This window comes from Tupaia chinensis, unplaced genomic scaffold, assembly GCF_000334495.1.
Source record: "Tupaia chinensis unplaced genomic scaffold, TupChi_1.0 Scaffold140356_1, whole genome shotgun sequence".
NCBI classification, from domain to species: Eukaryota; Metazoa; Chordata; class Mammalia; order Scandentia; family Tupaiidae; genus Tupaia; species Tupaia belangeri.
This window is the reverse complement of record NW_006200233.1, coordinates 1380473-1398466: the sequence shown is the minus strand read 5'-3', so window position 1 is coordinate 1398466 and position 17994 is coordinate 1380473. Positions and strand designations below refer to the sequence as shown.

Sequence of the window (17994 nt, the reverse complement as noted above, 5' to 3'; positions counted from 1 at the left end):
CACACACGCCCGGCGTGAGTTTTAAGCCACTGGGTCCGGGACACGAACCGCAGTCGACTACGTGGGAGTCCAGCGACATAGCCATTACGTTAACTGCTGGTTCCCAAGAGATTCTAAATTTTTAAAGATTTATTCATTGATTTTAATTTGATCAGACACACACACACACACACACAGAGAGAGAGAGAGAGAGAGAGAGAGAAAGTGAGAAAGCAAGCCACCAGGTCTGGGACTTGACCCGTAGTCGGCCATGTGGGAGTGCCCAGTGCCTTAACCACCATGTTGCCTGCTAATCCCTGGGAATTCTAATTTTATCTTTACTTCCACACTTACTCATTGGCATCCCACTGTGAGAGACCTCACACCTTCTGTGTTTGTCTCCGTAATACCCATGGTCACAGCGATACAGACCCTAGATTTGGGCGGAGTGGCGAGATGCCCTTCAGGCTGACTGCAGGGTCCTTTCCGAGCACATCATTCTGGTGCAGCTGGACATGCTGGGCTCCTCTTGTACTTCCGCCAGGCCGTCCTGGAGTCCGCTGGCACCAGGGGCCACTTTCCATATGTGGCTCTGGTTCTTCCTGTGGAATGATGTTTCAAAATCAAGCTAAGGAGTGAAACTGTGAGACTCGCTGGCTCAGTGTGGTGGCACTCGCTTTTTCTGTCAGAGACCCTCAAACCCTGGGGGGTTATCACAGTGTGACAAGCCAGGTGAAGACAGCGGTTTCCGGTTGCAATTTGGGACACAGATGACTCTTCTCAAGGAGACCCTGTCTGGAGGCACAAGTGGCTGAGTACCAGGGCTCAGGACCTGGCACATGTCTTCATTTTCATAAATACGAACAACAAGCTCTACTCCTCTGGCTCTTCCGGTTCTGATGGGCCTCCGTGGACCTAGCTTTAACCCTGACTCTCTGAGAACACCTTTCTAAACTGCGGCAGCTCAGGTCTCCTGGTCAGAGGTGGGTTTTGTGTTTGTCACTAGACTCGTGCGCTCACTGCGAGAGACAGAGAGGGAAAGTGAGAATCGCCCCCAGGGAGGACGGCCATGCAGCAATCCCTTCTCTTCCACTCTCCTCTCAGGATTCTGAGCATGCACACACACGCACCTGGCATGATTTTCACCCCTCACCTGTGGTTGGCCATGTGGGAATCCAGAGCCTTAACCACCATGCCACCTACTGGCTCTGGGCAGAGGTTCTGGGGTTCAGATGCTGAACAGTGGGACACAGGGACATGACTACCATCTTATTTTTGGTTTTAAAATTTTGACTCAAAATACATGTGCTTGCCAGAGAGACAGGAAAAGCAGGAACCCCCTGGGGTGTGGGCATGGCCTGTTCTGATCCAGCTCCTTCCAGCGTCTTGGGTGTGCACCGATGACCAGTGTGCTTCTTAGGGCATGTGCACTTGCAGGTGGTGAGAGGCCATGAGAGGGAAAGTGAGAACTAACCCCCATGCCACAATTCCTTCTCCTCCTTCCCTCTGGACTTGGGACGTGCATGCACATGCACCCAGCATGAGTTTCCAGCCACAAGGTCTGGGACTCCAACCGTGGTCAGGCCATGTGGGAGTCCAGTGACCTGACCACCCTGCCGACTGCTGGCCCCACCAACGCGTTTCTTAACCACTGAGTCTGAGACCCCAACCAGAGTCCACCATGTGGGAGCCACCAGTCATTGCAGCCCCATCTTGTTCGGACATCTGTCTTCACTCGAGGACTCTCATGTGGGCACAAGAAGGCACAAAGCAAGGCACTGCCACCAGAAGCAGCCTTCCGGCCCGCGGGAGTAGAAATGGGGCCTGGCCTCTCTCCTCCTCCATACTGCATGGTGGCCCGCCATCGCCATGGCAAGGTCGCAGCTGTCGTGAGGTCTTGGCCATCCCTAACAGCGGCTCATCTGTAAGGAAACACCCACCTATGAGGGCACAGCCATCGTAAGGTGACAGCTGTCCATGAGGGCACAGTCATCCACAGTCAAGGTGACAGCTGCCATTGAAGGGACAGGTGTCAATAGGACACAGCCATACGTCCATAAGGTGACACCCGACGGTGAGGTGGCAACCATCACGCTCGTGAGGTGACAGCTGTCTATGGGAGCGCTGCCATCAGAGGGGAGAGTCATCTGTGGGGTGACAGCGCAGGGGGCACAGTCTCGGCGGAACTGGAGCTGTGGCCGATCCTGCTTCTGCCCCAAGGCCGGCAGGACCCAGGTCCGGGGCTCCTAGGCGCCCACCTGGACGCGGACGCAGCGACCCCAGCCGCAGGCCCAGGCGGGGGCTCTCCCCGGCCCTGACCTCCCTGGGCCTCCCTCCTGGCTCGCCCTCCCCGCCTGCAGCCCCGCGCCTTCCACCAACCCGCGATGCTGCTCGCACCCGCTCCTGGGGCACGACTCCCAGCCGGACCCCGGAGACGCGGCCCGAGACCCTCCGCGAAGCGCCACGGCGGCCAAGGGAGCGACTCCGGGAGCGGCGTTTCCCAAGTTTCCAACGCCCGCCGGAGGCCTGAGAGGAGGCCCCGATCCCGTGTCCGAAGGCCTCTGGGACAGCTGCGGGCTTTGCCCGGTACATTTCCGGCCTTCGACCTCGGTTCGGGTCCTCTGTTCCCAGCTCTGCATCCCTGTAGCTGGGGCAGCCTCTCTGGGGTCTCCACCCCCTGGCACTTAGGCGCCCCGCGCCTCACAAAAGCACAAGTCCTTCCAGGCAAACCCCACAGAGCTCAGGTAGCTGTAGGGGGTGTAGCTCAGTGGTAGAGCGCATGCTTTGCATGTATGAGGCCCCGGGTTCGATCCCCGGCACCTCCAAGCTTTGATTTTACTAATGGTTAAAACCTTTTAAATACAGATGGAATGGTAGGCACAAAAGGAAAAAACTGTATGTTCTTACTCTAATGTGGGAACTAAAAACTTTGACTTTATAGAAGTGGATGTACAATAGTGATTACTGAAGACGGCCTGAAGACCGGGCTGGGGTTCTCTACCAGGAAAGATGGGGGATAAACGGGGTCTCTCCTGTCTTCTAAGTCTGCGTGGCCAGTGGTTAGGCGGGCCACCAGGGGTCCATGGACCCCTGTGTGGAGGGGCCCACCTCGACGTCCCTAGGAGGACTGAGTGAGAGGCTTCCCTGACCCGGTAGGTAACGGCGCCCATCCCCACGTTGGCGGTTCCGAGTGCGTAGGGTCCGTTTGTATGCCTTAGCTGCTCCGTTTTCCTCCAAGTTTTAAATGTTTAAATAAAACATTCTGCAAACTGTTGACAGCAAAGCTCCGATGTGAGGAAGAGGCCACGGGTTTTCCCCAGTGGCCCGGGGATGAGAAGGGCAGCACGCGGCTCGCTTCCTCCGTGACCGCCGCCCTTCCTCAGCCGGCCGCGGCAGGACGCTCCGGGGCTTCCCGGCCCTCTGGGCGCACTTCGAAGGCCTTCCAAAGCTTTCCGGTTTCTGGTTTCCGGACTGCTGCTGTCTTGCACATGTTTCCTGTAACAGCCAACAGACTTCGCTAGGGACAAGGTGTCTGGCCCAGTCCTCTCGATCAGGCAGGGACCGCCTTACCTCTCGATGCCGGCTCCCAAGAACATACTCAGAGCAGGTATCCAGGAGGGACACCCTCCGGCAAAGACCGAACTCTCAGCCATGCCTGGGGCTAGATCCTGTTCTGTGTCGGAGGAGTCCCCTGACGACGACTGGGGTTGGAAACACGCGGCTAACCCTAACCCTAACCTGCGCCCTCGGAAGGCGCCACCGCCGTGCCGTGCACGGACACGTGCTCAGCCACATGTCTGCACGCGCCCCCAACTTCCTGCGAGGAAGGGCCGCGGGCGGCGGTCCTGGGCAAATTGAGACTTTCTTGCAGAAAAGCGCTTTCTGCTCACTCCTGTGCGGAAGGGGCCTTCTTGCTGTGGCAGACCCGGGCGTGGGCGGCACAGCCCCACACGTTACCCATACTTACCAGTCTCAAACACTTGGGACCAGCAGTTAGTGTAATGGCTATGAACTGCCATGTAGGACCGTGGTTCGAGTCCTGAGCCCGGTGGCTTAAACTCACACCAGGTGCATGTGCGTGCGTGCGTGTATGCCCAAGACCCCTGGAGGAGAAGGGACTGCGGTGTGGCCATCTGAGGGGGGGTGTGTGTGATTTCTCACTTTCTGTCTCTCTCCTTCTGGAGAGCACATGTGACCTATAGCAAAAAAAAAAAAAAAAAAGAAAACATTTGCCAACTTGCTCTTTCTCTATTCTATCCTCTCTACAAATACAATCACATGCAAATTATTTTTCCTAACCTATTTTATTTTATTTTATTTTTTTGGTGCCAGAGGTTTTTGCTATAGGGCATGTGCGCTCACCAGAGAGAGAGAGACAGAGAGACAGAAAGTGAGCTGCAATCCCTTCTCCTCCATTGTCCTCTTGGAATCTTGGGCACAGATGCACACACACCCCAGAGTGAGTTTAAGCCACCGGGTCCAGTACTCGAACCTCTGTCGACTACATGGGATTCCAGCGAGGTAGCCATTATGCTATCTACTGGTCCCTTCCCAATCAATTTTAGAATAACGTGTACATACCGTGGCTTTTTTCCTCTAAAAATTTAGTATGCAGAAAAAAATTAGTATGCAATTCCTAAGAGAAAGAACATTCTCTTACAAACTATACAGTACAATTTTCAAATTCAGAAAATTTAATATTAATACAAAAGTATTATCTAATATACAGCCAATATTCAAATTTCACTGAGCTCCTTTTCAATACATTTTCTCTTGCTCCTCTCTCTCCTCCCGCGCCTTCTTTTCCTCTTCTCTCCCTGTTTCCGGTCCTTATCCACTGTTTGCTGCTCACATCCAAAGGAATACGTTGCTTTTAGTACTAAGCTGTTTCCATTGCACCGCCGGTGCCGCCCTGCGCAACTCTGCCCGCCTGAGACGCCGGACAGAGCACACCGACTACGTGTCCACCAGCACCGGCTCCTGTGGCCCCAAGGCCCGCGCTATTACGGATGCAGGGAGGGAGTGCCGCACATGCGAAGGGACAATGAGAGAGGACAAGGTCCGCCGGCGGAGTGGCTGGGCCGAGGGGATCCTACCAGGCCCCGGAAGGTGCTCAGCCTGCTCCTGAGAAGGGAAACTCAGAGAGGCCCTGGGAGAGACAGCGCCTGGGAAAAGCACGTCTCACCTTTGAAGGCACTTCAAAGTGCCTTCAGTGTGTCCCTAAAAAGAAGAGCCATATATATATATATATATTTTATTTTTAAAGAGGAGCCTTCTCCCCACCCCCGCCTGGAGAAAGTGCGGTAGTGACGCGGCGCCTGGTCAAGTCCCGTCTGTCTTTGAAGACCCATCCCAAACCGCGTTCCTCGGTCCTCCTCTGCGGCTCTCCCTTCACCCCTCACTGAGCCCAGCCCTCTCCAGGCCAACGACGCCGGCTTCCTTCTCCGACGCTTCCCCGCGCGCACTCAGCGCAACCTGCAGATTCCAGACCTCTCGCCCCACTCCCGCCCGAAGGTTCAGGGTTTTCTCCAAAATTCGTATATGGACCAACGGTCCACTAAGTGTCGGCTAACGTGGGACATATCTGCTCCTCGGGGTCCGATGAATTTCGGGACTGATCCAGGCAAGGGGAGGGTTTCCAGAGACCTCGAGCCCAGCCTCCCCTGTAGGAGTAACTCGCTCTGAGAGCCGCGCGGACACAGCAGCAGCGCCTCCGCCCTCGGCCCTGTGCGGCGTCTACATGGGCTGCGAACTGGCGGCTGCCGGGGGCCCGCGGCACACTCGCGCCTCTGGTCTCCTCCAGCAGGTGGCAGGGAGGTCGAGCTGCTGGAGCCCACGGGGCCAGGTTTGAGGTTCGAGTCCTAGACCTTGGGGGCCTAATGGGCGCGTGTGTCCGTGCCCCAAACCCAGAGAGGAGAATGAGGAAAGGGATTCCCTGAGGGAGTGATTTCCCACTTTTCCTTTCTCTCTGTCTCTATTCGGTGAGCACACACCCTTTAGCAGTACGTAAAGAAATTTCTTTTCTTTCTTTTCCTTTCTTCTTTCTTTTTTTCTTCCTTCTTTCCTTTCTTTTCTATTTATTTGTAACAGTTTCTCACCTCTCTTGGATATCAAGCTTTTCAGGTAAAGGCTTGCTCTTGCTTCCTCTGCTGTGCACCAGCTTCTTGGTGTCTGCAATTTCACTTGTCAGTTTTTGCTTGTGTTGCCTGTGTTTATACCCCAGAGATCACGGCCTACGCCAGGTCCAGCTTTTCCCTTCTGCCCCCAGCCAGTTTTACGGTTTCAGGCCTTAGTGCTGTCTTCAACCCGTTTCTAGCTGACTTGCGAAGGCCGCACTCCCGAGGCTCATCTGTGTTCCCCACACTACTTTTGAGTCTTTTTGGCAGCATCACAGGCAGAGAAGGACTTTTAAAAAGGGGGGCTCTGGAGAAATACCAGAAGATTCAGTCCTGGACTCTCCCTCCAGCTGGGCCGGATCCGACACAAGGACAGCGGCTGAAAGCATTCCTGAAAGCCGTCTCTTTAAGGGGAGGACTGCTACTGGAGGAACCAAGGGGTTTTGGTTCAGAATTCGTTTCTCCTCCTGGAACAACTTCAAGACAAGATCTGGCTCAGGAGAAAGTGGAACAGGTCAACTGAGAGAAAGTTAGACTGAAGATCCGGCTCAGAAGTTTGGGAAACATGAGTTAAATACGAGACTAGACTACCATGACTTGGAGCCCAGATGCCTCTGGACAATGTTAATAGGTAATACGGATATACTCATCTCCAGTGCAGAGAGATGGGCTGAGCAGAGGGGGTGTAGCTCAGTGGTAGAGCGCGTGCTTAGCATGCACGAGGCCCTGGGTTCGATCCCCAGCACCTCCACGTTCGCATTTGTTTTGACTACCTTCCACTGTTCCTGGATCAAGGCTGACAGTTGTACCAGACGCCTCCATCTCTTCCTTGACACTTTCCCATTATGCACAAGGAACCCCTGAGGCGTAGCCAACCACGGAAGACCCGTTCCTTGTACTTCGCTCTTCCTCATCAGTAGTAAGAAGCAGGGAAGGAAAAGGCGGACTGAGAAACGAACAAGCAGTGTTCTCGGACCCGGCTCCACTGCAGCCAGTCTGGACTTGGAAAGGCAGGCCGTTTCCGTGCCGCCCCTTCCCCGCGCGCCCCCATGCCGTCGCCGCGCGCTCCCTCGGGTGGGTTCTCAGCCCGGGAGGACAGAGTCCAGGGAGCTTTTCAGTTATGCAGACGCCACCCTGTCCTCACGGGGTTCTCAGTTCTCCAAGGGCCTTAAGATGGAAAAGAGACACAGGTCACTCCCTCGGCCCCCACTCCCCGCTGCTTCGTGTCTCCTCGTGGGTTTCAGAAACAGACCCGCAGTGTCTCCCAGCCACGCCCCTGCCAGAGTCCCCACCGCCGGGACTGCTGGGACCCCACCTGCTGGTTGCCTGTGGGGCCCCCTTTCTCCTCCCCCTGGATCTCAACTCCCAGGTAGGTTGTCGGATTCTGTCCTTCGTCCCGCCCCACAGCAGTTCTCACTGGGCCGACAGCGAGAACCCCGAGGGGCCAAAACAGCCGACGAGCAGCAGGGCGGTCCCGGTCCAGCCCGAAGCCCGAAGCCGTGTCGGGCCGGCCCTTTAGGGGTACGGCCAAATGAATGGCTGCTTGCTTCGCTTCCGGCGGTTCCAATTTTTCCCCTCTCTGTCCTCCTTGCGTGAAAGCTCGCGTCTAGCACCATACCAAAGATCGTGCGGAAGAAATGGCCGAATCCTGGAGTCAGTCCATGGGAGTCCGTGCTCCTTCGAAGAAGGCAAAACGTGTAAAGAAAACCAGGAAAAGGGTCACTGGAGGAGCCGGGGGTTGAACCCGGGGCCTCGTACTTGCGAAGCACGCGCTCTCCCACTGAGCTACACCCCCACTGTGATAACACTCCGTAGACTATCTGTAAATGATAACTTTTGTTTTCTGGGTTTTTTTTTTTTTTTTTTGGTTTTATTGTCTGATGTTTGAAAAATGCCCACTGGGTTATATCCTTGCCAATTACGAAGTCGCTGAACCGGCGGCCTCAGTCAAACGCCGAGATAACGGCCGGAATGACACCGTCCTGGCTGAGGACTTTACCACCCCTGCCAGCGTTCTTCGAGGAGCACACAGAATGCCAGAGAGTCACTTTCTCACCAGGAACAAGTACAAGCTCCTGCACAAACCCCGCGGGACCGACGGCGACACCAGCGGTGAACTTTGCGCGGAGCGGTCCAAGTTCCGCCGAGTCCCTGCAGCGCGCGCTCACACTCGCGCCTCCACCATTTGAGACTGGCCCTGGTGTCCAGCTCTCTCTTGAGGATCTTGGTCACAGGGTTTCCAAAAGAAAGAAGAAAGAAAAAGAACCTTCCAAGTTCCACCGACTTCTATGCCTGCCTTTCCTTAGCCTGGGCAGGGCTATCCGGAGGGCATGCTGCCCACCTGGCGGGCTATGCAGGGCAGGGGCCTGGGAGTCCCAAGCACTGTGCTCTCTCTCCTTCGACCAGAAAGCGGTATTCCACGTGTGGCAGAGGGTGTACTGAGCTCTGCCAGTGCAAATACTCCCCAGCCTGGAGTTAGGCTGAGTGCCCAGTGCCTTCGAGTGTGCATGCCTGGGGTAGGTTCCAGTGCATGTGTGCCTGGGTAGGTTTGAGGGTGTGTGTCTGGGGCTAGGTTCGAGAGTGTACGTGTGTCTGGGGTAGGTTCCAGTGCGTGTGTGCCCGGGGTAGGTTTGAGTGTGCGCATATCAGGGGTAGGTTTGAGTGTGCATGTCTGGGGTAGGTTCGAGGGTGTGTGTCTGGGAGAGGTTCAAAATTGTGCATGTCTGGGTAGATTCCACTGTGTGCGTGTCTGGGGTAGGTTTGAGCACATGTGCCTGGGGTAGATTTGAGGGTGTGTGTCTGGGGTAGGTCTGAGGGTGTGTGTCTGGGGTAGGTTCGAGGGTGTGTGTCTGGGGTAGGTTCTTAAGAAACAAGAGCCCTTGTTTGAATTAATGTGTCCTATTCCAGGTGTGTCCAAATAATTCAATTTATAGTCCAGTGTCTTTCCAGGGTGAGTTGGAATCCTGCTTGTAGCACTCTAATTTTTCTCACTGCTAGTGTCTTTAAGACTAGCTTTTATGCCTAAAGAAATTGTACTTGGATTTCCTTTTCCTCTCTGTCTCAGTCCCCAGATACTATAGAATGGAAGTCCAGGGGCAGCTGATCAGCCGATAGTATCTACCAGGTTGAACAGGCATATATATATATATTTTTTTTTTTGCTATTCTTCATTCGTTCTTCTGCTATTGCAGCAATCATATTTACTTTCTGTTTTAACAGTGGGGAAAATGTAACAAAAGGCAGAAAGACGGAGCACTGATTCTGTGTTACTGATGGTGTGTGTGGTTGAAATTTTTAAAAAGTGGGAAAGAAAAAATAAACCTATGTCCCCTGGAGGTGCTGGGGATTGAACCCAGGGCCTCATACATGCAAAGCATGTGCTCTACCACTGAGCTACACCCCCAAGTGGCAGAGGGCTTTCTTGCAAAGTATTATAAAATATGATGGCTTTTTTCGTCATTCGTGTATATATATTCTTCATTTTTATATTTGTATATTTATATACATATGCTGGTCAGTAGATAGTCTATTCTGTTAACTCCACTATTTCTAAAATCTATTAACTGCTGTGTATGTGTGTGTACGTGTGTTTGTGTGTGTGTGCAAAATTCTGGGGGAACTGAATTCTAGACTGGATTGCTTTACCCATCAGCCATCTACAAGTATAACATCTTCCCTTGGAAGCCCGGGCAGCGCCCAGACTAGCCTATGTGCACAATAAAATCATTCTCTTTTATTTCAAATGGAGTTGTTTCCCTCAGTTCCATATCTTGAGAAGTGTCTTCACACTACTGCTGGTGAGTCCAGGAGAGAGACAGAGAGAAGGAGAGACAGAAAGACAGAGAGACAGAGAGAAGGCTTATGGGTACAATTCACATCTTACTAGATCTTTTTCTCTTGGGTAAATACTTAGGGGCCGAATGGTTGGATAATATGGTTGTATTCCTTTTTTTTTTTTTTTTTTTTTTCTTGGTATATGCTTAACTTTTAAAAAGATTATCAAGGGGCAAGCAGGTGGTATGGTGGTTAAGGTACTGGATTCACACATAGTTGACCATGGTTTGAGTCCTGAATCTGTGGCTTTAGAACAAATAAGTAGATAGATAAATGTTAAAAAAAGAAACTATGAACTGTTTTCAAAATTGTACCATTTACATCTCTGCCAGCAGTGTGTAAGTTCTGTTTCTTCTGCATTCTTGCCAATAATTGGTGTGGTTAGTCTTTTAAAATTTTAGCCACTCTAATAGCTGCAGCATAGAATAGTATTAGGGATTTAATTTTTCTTTTCTTTCTTTTTTCATTTTTTTTTTAGAGGTTTTTGCTATAGGGCATGTGCGCTCGCCAGAAAGACAGAGAGACAGAGAGATAGAAAGTGAGAAATCACCCCCCAGGGGGGTTAGCCACGCTGCAATCCCTTCTCCATTCTCCTCTCTGGATCTTGGGCATGCATGCACATGCACCCGGCATGAGTTTAAGGCACCAGGTCCGGGACTCAAATCACAGTTGACTACATGGGAGTCCAGTGACATAGCCATTACGCTAACTGCTGTTCCCAATTTTTATTTTCTTAATGAATAATGATGTTGAACTTTTTGTGTGTGTTCATTTGCTATTTTTATATCTTTTATATATATACTCAAATATTTTACCTATATTTAAATTAGGGTTTCTTATTGTTGACTTTTGAAAGTTCTTTACATGTTCTATATGCAAATCTCTTATCATATCTGTGCTTTGCAAAACTTGTCTCCCAGGGCCAGCCAGTGGGGTGGATCCCACATGGCTGTGCAGGTTGAGTCCTGGACCTGGTGGCTTGAAAATCATGCAAGGCGTGTGTACTTGCTTGTGCGAAATCCTGAGAGGAGGATGTAGAAGACATTGGAGCCTGGCCATCCTTCCTGGGGAGTGATTTCTCACTTTCTCTCTGTCTCTCTCTGGCAAGTGCACAAACCCCATAGAAAACTAACTAACTAACTAAATAACTAAATAAATATAGTCTCCAAATCTGTGACTTACTTTTTCATTCTCTTTACTTTTTTGTATGTTTTTTGTTTTCTGCCATAGGATATGTGTGTTCGCCAGAGAGGCCGAGTGTGAAATCATCCAGCAGGGATGGCCACGCTGCAATCCCGTCTCTTCCATTTTCCCCTTGGGATTTTGGGCACACACATGCACCTGGCATGAGCTTCAAGCCACTGGGTCCACACCACTGGGTCCAAGATCCAAACGCCAGCCTGCCCTGTGGGAGTCCAGCACTTTAACTATCATGTCACCTGCTGGCCTCTTTATCATGTTTTATAAAGAGCATGATTTAAAATTTTTGATAGATCCAATTCATCACATTTTATACTTTTATTGTCAGTTTATGACATCTTTGTACAAAGATGTTTTCTCCTAGAAGTTTTACCGTTTACACTTATGTCTGCCTCTCATTTTAGTGGATGGTTGGGTTTACAGTATACTTTTTAAAAAATTGATCATATTCTAGCTTCAAGTGATCTTCAAGACGCATCTGCATGAGAGCTTGGCTCGGAGGTGGAACTGCGGACTCAGCCTGGGAACCGGCCTGTTCCTTTCTGGAAACTGTCCTCGTTCTCAGCCCCCCTCTTCTCACTGAGCCTGCTCGCACACGGACGACCCATGGGGTCGCTTGGTGTTGCACCCTGGGCTACAGAGAAGAGTGGGCGGAAGAGAACCGAAAGCTACCCGCTCATTCGGAGTCAACGCCAGGAGACAGAAGCAGGAGTTAACCTCGGGGCCCATTGCTAGGACCCTTGGAGATTGCGAAGGACTAAAGAAGGAAAGAGAGGAAGGAGGAACCACGAAGATCTTGCCTTCGGTTTCCTTAAGGTTCTGAGCCTTCTGGCCCGCTGACAGGATCGCGGGGCGGGCAGGCTTTCCGCCGTCTCCGGCTGCCCCCCCGCCCCCCCCGCGGGAAAGCGGGTCCAGCCGGCCCGCGTGGAAGACGTCAGAGTCCTGGTCTCGCGCGGCACGTGGACCCACGCGACAGGTAGCGCCTGCCCGAGTACCTGGACGCTTCGGGAAAGTGGAAAACAACGCGAGTCTTGAAAGGGAAATGGGAGAGGTCGCTGCCCACAGGTAGCCGAAATAGCTCAGTTGGGAGAGCGTTAGACTGAAGATCTAAAGGTCCCTGGTTCGATCCCGGGTTTCGGCAAGGCTAGTGTTTTACACCTGAGTGATCCGCCCTGATCCCCACGGTGTCTGTGCTCTCCGAGAGAAGCTATCCCCAACAGCGTGGACATATTCCCAATTCAGCAACGAAGAGTTGATGGTCCAAATCCAACTTTATAGTGATGGCACGGTTTGTACAATGAAAAGTAGAGGGGTCGACAGGGGCATAACCGTAAGGAGTGGACTCCCACCTGCTTACCCAGTTTGCATTCTCTCTCTCTCTCGTCTCTCTCGTGTCTCTGGTGAGCGCATGCGCCCTAGAGCAAATAATAATAATAATAATAATAAACAAAATTAAATAGATACTTCTTTTAAAAAGCAGAAGTAATATTTCATGGTGCAGATATGCGCGTGATACCGAACGTCCCGGGACGGTCACCGATTCCGCGGTTTAGGGGTGCGCACAGCGGCAGCGCGAGGGGCGAGGGCGCCCCAGCCCGATGTAGGGTCTAGTTTGCGTGGTTGAAGCTCGAGAGCGCACGGACGGCGGCTGTGTTCAAATAAACTTTATATATGAACCCCGAAATTTAGACTTCATTTAAATTTCACGTCACGAAATCGTCTCCATTTTATTTTTGCAATCTTTTAACATGTAGAAACTCGCTTCGGCAGAGCGCATGCTAAAACTGGCACGCTACCGAGATTTGCCCGGCCCTGGCAAGAATGACATAAATTCGTGAGCTGTTGTCTGGGCACAGGTGACACCTTTAACTAAGAAGTCATTGTCAGGTCGCAGTCAGTGGCCCGCTGAGAGGGCCAGAAGACCGGTCGCCAGCTCCGGGAAGAACCTCCGAGGGCTCAGGACGGCCCCTCGCCGGCTGGAGCTCCCCCCACTGGCCGTCGGAGCTGCGCGCGGCCGGCGGGTGCACGCCTGTGCGCTCATTCACCCAAGCGCATCGCTGTGCTCTGCCCATCCGTCCACGCTTTAAAACACAGGAACGTCCTGGGAAAAACGAGCAGGACTTTGCGCGTGTGCCGTGGCCGAGGGAGAACCGCGCTCAGCGCGCCCTGGAGCGCTCCTCCGGTCCCCACTTCTTCCAAGGAAGGGCAGGAGAGACGGCGGAGCTTGGGCGTCCGGAGTTGCAGCTTACAAAACCGCAAGCCGCGGCGCTCTCCCCTTCTCCTCTTCGAGGCGACCAGCGCCTCACCCCTCCCTGCCTCCCTCCGGGGACCGCCCCCTCCCGCCCTGCCCAGCCCTGTCCAGGAGTAGGTACCCCCGCGTGTCTCACCCGCTCGTTCTCACTCCCTGCTTTCTACACCGTCAGCACCATCCCGGAGGGCTGTGTATCACTGGGTTCCTGCCCTTCCCACTGGTTCTTAACTTACTCGGTGACGGCGCCGTGGACCCAGGAGTTGCTATTTTATACGGTCTTGGGCCTTCTCCAGGGAAGGGCTCTAGGAACGTCTGTCCATCTTTCTCTTTGGACTGCTGTTCACCGCGACACCTCGCCAGGGTATTGTAAACTCCTGTAACACATTCAAGTACAGCTCAGTGTACGCGGGGCTTCACAATGCTTTTTTCAGCTTCGATGTGTTTAAACTGGCTGGGAAGGGGGTCTGACTGTGCACCTGGGGAGCTGGGGCGGGCGCTTTCCGGATTCAGGAGAGCACAGGCCTCGCATGGTGAGAAAAGACCGAGAAGACCGAGTGAAACTTTGAAGTTAGGCAGAACGAATTAACATTACCCTTTAAAACTCTTTTTTGTTTTTCGCTTGACGGGATTCACTGGCGGGCCAAAATTTGGCTAACTGCGAAGGCGGTTATGGGTTTTAGGAGCTGTCCAGCGTAGCAAGGGCGTGAGAAGAGGTCGTTGTGTTCCGAGATGGAGGCCTCCTCAAGGTCACCCCGTTTGTGCTTAACGCAGAGGGAGGATGCGGTGCGAAGGTCAACCCTGGCCTCTTTCCTCCTTCGCGGTTTTCAGAAGTCTAACCGCGCGGGCTGCAGGGTCGAGGGTTTTCCGCAGCGCGGGTCCTGTGGCTTGTTGCCGAGCTCGCGAAGCTTAGCGTCCACTGCAGCCGGAGCTCCCGGAGGCGCAAAGGCACGTGGGAAATACGTGTCACAAAAACTTATGCACGGGGTTCAGCGTTTTCTGCACCAACAGAAACTCGTATTTTAATTCTATTTTCCACAAACTTTTGGCACCCGGCACCCGTGTTACCCGAGGCAGTCCCTTCGGGTCTCCACCGCTGTGCACGCTGGGCAGCGCGGGGCCTTCTCCGGACTACGGCAGCCGGGCTAGCCCAGGCATGGCGGCGAGGGAGAGTTGGAGCTCTTTTGGTTTCTCTGGGCGGTGCCTGGGAAGCGGTCCATTCGGAGACTCGCTTCCTCGCCGGTGCCGTGGCCAGTGTCCTCCTTAGGGGTCTGCTCCCGGCCGAGGCTCCCGGGACTGATTCCATGGTCTAAGGGAAAGCCCAGACCGGCCATGGATGCGCGGGTCGGAGCTGTCCTTCAAGGGGAGGCCCTGAGCGCAGATGGAGGCCGCGGGAGAGGCGGAAACAAGAGTATCTTCTATTAAAAAAAAAAAAAAAAAAAAAAAAGCTGAAATACAGCGAAACTACAAAAGTATTCTCTGATAAAAGGAAATCAAACCCTTGTGACACGGGCCCTGTGGCTTAGTTGGTTAAAGCGCCTGTCTAGTAAACAGGAGAGCCTGGGTTCGAATCCCAGCAGGGCCTCGCTGGCCTGTTTTTGGGTAACACTGTTTTTGCCCTTTTCACTTAAATTCGGTCTTTAATTTTTTTTTCCCTACTATAGACTGCCTTCCGCCCCGACTTTGAACATATGAGTAGCGCCCAAGGACTTTGGAAACACATGGAACTGCTGTTGGCACTTTTGTCTATACGGTTCTATGCCATATATCACATCTGCGTGGGCCAGACATCGTCATAACAATAAGCGACAGTGGTCAGCTAAACAAATAAAAGAAAAGAAAAGAAAAAATAAAGGAAAAAAAAAAAAAAGCAAAGAGCAGGACTGCGAGTCTAGTTTGTGTGCTGTGCCGGTCCTGCACTGCGTGAGTTTGCTTTGCTTTGGGAACTACAAACTGCATCCTCCTGGGATTCCTTTTTTAAGAATTATTTATTTAGATTTAATTTTTCATTTATTTTAATTTGACTAGAAAGAGAGAGACACAGGGGGATAGAGAGGGAAAGCAAGAAAGCCAGCCATCAAGTCTAGGACTCAGACTGTGTCTGGCCATGTGGGAGTGTCCAGCTCCTTGACCACCACACCACCTGCTGGCCCCTCTCCTGGGATTTTCTGTGCAAGGTTATCACAGGTATTCCAATCATGATTTCATATAGAATTAAGAGCAACTAGTTGAAGTTCTGAAAGAGCATGTAGACTGGGCTTAGATTTGATTTTATTTTGTTTTTAAAATAATTACTTATTTAATTATCCTTATTATTGACTTTTTAAACTTGCTACAGGGCTCATCAGAGAAAGAGAGACAAAATGAGAAAGAAAACCACCAAGTCCAGGAGTCAAATCACAATTGGCCATGTGGGAGTCCAGCGCCTCAACCACTATCCACCTGCAGGCCCCTGGGCTAGGATTGTAATATGATAATCCCAGTGGCGCTGGGATGTCTTCATTCCAAGGAATCCGTGAAAGCATCCTACAAGTGCAAGTTAACATAGGCCAGGGCCAGGACAGACGTGCCGGCTCTGCCCGGGTGAGAATCGGGGTCCCTCATTCCAACAGCAGGGGAAGGCGCTTCTTCCTTGGCCTCTCTCTCCGTCTGTCATGGTATTTTTATTAAGTACTTAATATCACCCTAATTGAGGGACATTTAAATGAAAAATTATGAGAATGAAACTTACAATTCATCTTTATTTTGTACATCAGAACTCAGAGGCGGCTGCAATTGCTGAGAGTCTGTGAGTCTATGAGGAATGAGGAAATGAGGAAATGCCTGAGGAAATGCCGGGTTCTCAGCACCTTGTTTCGCTCTTGCCCCGAATTCCCTCGTTCCAGCAACACTATGAATTACAAAACGGACGTGAAGATATATGTAGGGTCTGTGAGCCTTTGGCCTTTTAAAAAGGCCTATGCCGAAACCCGGGATCGAACCAGGGACCTTTAGATCTTCAGTCTAACGCTCTCCCAACTGAGCTATTTCGGCTACCTGTGGGCAGCGACCTCTCCCATTTCCCTTTCAAGACTCGCGTTGTTTTCCACTTTCCCGAAGCGTCCAGGTACTCGGGCAGGCGCTACCTGTCGCGTGGGTCCACGTGCCGCGCGAGACCAGGACTCTGACGTCTTCCACGCGGGCCGGCTGGACCCGCTTTCCCGCGGGGTGGGCGGGGGCGCAGCCGGAGACGGCGGAAAGCCTGCCCGCCCCGCGATCCTGTCACCGGGCCAGAAGGCTCAGAACCTTAAGGAAACCGAAGGCAAGATCTTCGTGGTTCCTCCTTCCTCTCTTTCCTTCTTTAGTCCTTCGCAATCTCCAAGGGTCCTAGCAATGGGCCCCGAGGACGCTGTGACTTTGCTGAAGGAAGGCCCTGTACTTGAGCACGCCCAGAATACCACTGTTTGGATGACTCCGGAGTCCCGGCGCGGGTGGGCGTCGCTGAGTTATTGAACGACTGCCGGCGTGGGCACGCGGTTTTCTCGCTCAGGAAGAGTCCTCAGCTTGTCCACCGCTCCTGGGACCCAGAGTTTGCTTCTAACCCAAGGAATGCGACCGAGGGGAAGGGAAATCCGTCCCATGTCTACGTTTATAGGCATGTAATAGACATGCATGCATATCAATATTGCATATCACTTACATATCTGCATAATAGTATGTGCCTCTATAAGCAATGTATAATGTATATGTAAACAATCATGCCCACACACACTCGTGCACGTATTGAAAACAGAGCAACAGAAATCCTGCCCACGCCTGGATGGTAATGACAGCATTTGGGAGGCACTGCAGCCAGGGAGGGGAAAAGGACATGGGAGATGACAAGAGCAGAGACCCAGAGGGGGTCTGTGCCCCAGGAGGACCTGAGCGTGTCAACCTGCCCTTCATTGCCGAGACTCTGGGTTCTTCATCTCAAAGGAAGAACATTGTATATTCTAGGTTGACTTTTTCAAATGTTCTCACCTCCTAATTCTAAACTTCTCCCCAAATCCACAGACAAAAACTTCTAGAATCCATTTCTGATGCTAGTCTGAGGTACATGGAAGATGCGGGGGTGTGGTTAAATGTCTAAGTGTCCCAACCCCAGGGGACAGTCAAACAGGTTTCCTGAGGGAAGGAGTGAGAGCCGGAAGGAGTGAGAGCCAGGACAAGCAGCTTAGTGTTACAACACAGAGATGACACAGTGTCTTCAGGGTTATCCGTTTATTGTGGGCAGCACGGTACAGCACGGAGATGACGCATCACGTCCTCTATGGTGAGCAGCACGGAGAAGACGCGGTGTCACAACTCTTCAGGGTTGTCCGGAGATGATGCAGTGTTATAACTCTTCAGGGTCTTCAGGATCTTCAGTGTCGTTTGTGTCGTCTTCCTGGTCGTCTGGCGTTTGTGGGTCAGGCATCGTGGTTATATACATGCTGGTGGGCTGTGATTGGTTGTAAAAGGTGGGTTATGATTGGTTGTAAAAAGTGGGTTATGATTGGTTGCTTTTGGATCAATCATGAGGTGCCGGATATGCAAATCTGAGGGATTCTAGTGGCCAATCAGAGTATGGTTTTGAAGGTCAGGTTTTTTGAAGGG

The 17994-nt window shown here is 52.2% G+C and overlaps 7 non-coding genes across 7 annotated transcripts; 4 read left to right on the top strand and 3 right to left on the bottom strand.

Moving 5' to 3' along the window:
- Window positions 1-2732: 2732 nt before the first annotated feature.
- On the top strand, window positions 2733-2804 carry TRNAA-UGC (transfer RNA alanine (anticodon UGC)). The gene has a single exon. It is a non-coding gene; the product is annotated as a tRNA-Ala (tRNA).
- A 3970-nt stretch (window positions 2805-6774) lies between these two features.
- Window positions 6775-6846, top strand: TRNAA-AGC (transfer RNA alanine (anticodon AGC)). Its single transcript has one exon. It is a non-coding gene; the product is annotated as a tRNA-Ala (tRNA).
- Window positions 6847-7818: 972 nt separating this feature from the next.
- TRNAA-CGC (transfer RNA alanine (anticodon CGC)) lies at window positions 7819-7890 on the bottom strand. The gene has a single exon. It is a non-coding gene; the product is annotated as a tRNA-Ala (tRNA).
- A 1536-nt stretch (window positions 7891-9426) lies between these two features.
- TRNAA-UGC (transfer RNA alanine (anticodon UGC)) lies at window positions 9427-9498 on the bottom strand. Its single transcript has one exon. It is a non-coding gene; the product is annotated as a tRNA-Ala (tRNA).
- Window positions 9499-12197: 2699 nt separating this feature from the next.
- On the top strand, window positions 12198-12270 carry TRNAF-GAA (transfer RNA phenylalanine (anticodon GAA)). The gene has a single exon. It is a non-coding gene; the product is annotated as a tRNA-Phe (tRNA).
- A 2618-nt stretch (window positions 12271-14888) lies between these two features.
- On the top strand, window positions 14889-14962 carry TRNAT-AGU (transfer RNA threonine (anticodon AGU)). Its single transcript has one exon. It is a non-coding gene; the product is annotated as a tRNA-Thr (tRNA).
- Window positions 14963-16337: 1375 nt separating this feature from the next.
- TRNAF-GAA (transfer RNA phenylalanine (anticodon GAA)) lies at window positions 16338-16410 on the bottom strand. Its single transcript has one exon. It is a non-coding gene; the product is annotated as a tRNA-Phe (tRNA).
- Window positions 16411-17994: the final 1584 nt, after the last annotated feature.